Source organism: Octopus bimaculoides, chromosome 9 (assembly GCF_001194135.2).
Source record: "Octopus bimaculoides isolate UCB-OBI-ISO-001 chromosome 9, ASM119413v2, whole genome shotgun sequence".
Classification (NCBI taxonomy): Eukaryota; Metazoa; Mollusca; class Cephalopoda; order Octopoda; family Octopodidae; genus Octopus; species Octopus bimaculoides.
Window position 1 is genome coordinate 14,353,892 of NC_068989.1, and position 2,470 is coordinate 14,356,361.

Here is a 2,470-nt window from a genome sequence, read left to right on the forward strand (position 1 = left end):
AGTAGTAGTAGTAGTAGTAGTTTTGATACTGATACTTCTCTCTCGGAATCGGCTTCACTGTATTGTGAGAAGATCGTAAGAGGAGGGGAGCTTTCACACACAAATTCTTTCTCTCTCTCTCTCTCTCTCTCTCTCTCTCTCTCCTACAAATAATACAGGTATGTAGGGATAAGGGCCTGCAGCTTCTCATCTAAGTACGTTAGCAAAAAAAAAAAACACCCAAATTAATCTAAAATGGCGGATGGCGACGGTAAAAAAAATATATATATATATATACCACTTAACATTATCAGATATCATTTAACGCCATGAAATACCATTGAACACATCAGGTAAAGTTGAAGCGTATCAAATGCTATTTATCAGCGCCGAATACCATTTCAGATAATCAAATGCTATTTAACACCGTCTGATATTATTTAAGTGTATCAAACACCATTTAAGACCTCAAATGCCACTGTAATACTATCTAATACTACTTCAACATATATTTCACACCATCTGATGCCATTAGTAGCTATAAAATATCATTTAACACCATAAAATGCGATTTGGAGCTATCAAATATCATTTAACGCTATCAAACATCATTTATATTACTATAACACCAAACATTTATCAAACTCACACTCCAACCATGACATTAGAAAAATCCCCAAAACAGAAAAGATTGAGTATAAAGTATTAGCAATTAAATGTACCATGAATTTGATATTTTTAAGGCTTCGACGGAAAACTTTGATACATTTAAAATCTTAGAACATAAATAGGGGTAATACAGAATAGATAAAATTGCCTGTTTCCTTAAAGAGTCTGAGTTGATTTTATCAAAACAATTATATTTATTAGTAATGTATAAAATACCGTTGTATTCCGTTATGACACTTGATCTAACTTATTTTAGGGTCAAGGGTAAAGACCCCCGCTTCGGTCATGTATGACCATGAGATTGATTGCACCTTGAATGTTCCCCTCCGAGACACAGGTCCGGGCAAGGTTGTTTATGGAAAACCAGCAGTCGCCCATGCATACCAGTTACCTCTCTCCACGCCACCGATGTAATCTAAGGGAAAGGCAAAGGGGCCGATATAGCTGAGTGAACTGGAGCAACGCGAAATAAAGTGTCTTACTCAAGAGTACAACACACAGCCCGGCCCGGGAATCGAACTCTGTGACTCATGATTGTAAGCACGACGCTCCAAGCACTGAACCATGCGCCTATACTCTTTTACTCTTTTACTTGTTTCAGTCATTTGACTGTGGCCATGCTGGAGCACCACCTTTAGTCGAGCAAATCGACCCCAGGACTTATTCTTTGTAAGCCTACTACTTATTCTATCGGTCACTTTTGCCGAACCGCTAAGTTACGGGGACGTAAACACACCAACATCGGTTGTCAAGCGATGTTGGGGGACAAACACAGACACAAACACATACACACATATATATATACATATACATATACATATATGCGACGGGCTTCTTTCAGTTTCCATCTACCAAATCCACTCACAAGGCTTTGGTCGGCCCGAGGCTATAGTAGAAGACACTTGCTCAAGGTGTCACGCAGTGGGACTGAACCCGGAACCATGTGGCTGGTAAGCAAGCTACTTACCACACAGCCACTCCTAATAGATAGTGAAACCGCTCGTGTGTCAAAGCAGACGCGATGACTCAACCAAGTTACAATAATCCTTTTGCTTTCCGCGGCTGATAAAATTAAATACAAGTTTGGGACAATGGACTGGAGAATTGAGGGCTTTGCACAGCCCAGCTCTACGTAGTTAACTGATAATCCGCTCGTTCGTAGTTGTGGATACTAATCAAAACGATCCCTTCCCGTATGCCAATCCACTAGGAATTAGACCGCCAAGAAGAACAATTTCTGTGGCTTGTTTTTGTTTCAGAATCATCCAATATTGACATTTCTTTGCTAGGTGACAAGGTCCTTCTCTTCGTCGTACTCTTCGCAACATTTATTTTCATTCTGTATTCAAGAGATGAGGAATTATGTACATTATTTACATTGTTTACATTATTCACGTTATTTGCATTTGACGGATAATTGTCCTCATCGTGTTTGTTGGCCACGGGCATATGGCGTATTGGTTAAGAGCGCGAGCTACTAACCCCAAGATTCCAGGCCCGAATGCCCACAACAGAGGCCACCATGGCTTGCTTGATCAGTCGACGGCCGGACGGACAGGCAGACGGACGGGCGGACGGATTGGTGGATGGATGGATGGATGGATAGATAGATAGATAGATAGATAGATAGATAGATAGATAGACATACATACAGACAGACAGACAGACATACAGACAGACAGACAGACAGATAGATAGATAGATAGATAGATAGATAGATAGATAGATAGATAGATAGATACATTTCTTTTATTAGCCACACAGGGCTCAACGAAGATGGGACAAATACAATGTAGAGCTTTTCTTTTTGGGAGGGGGAAGG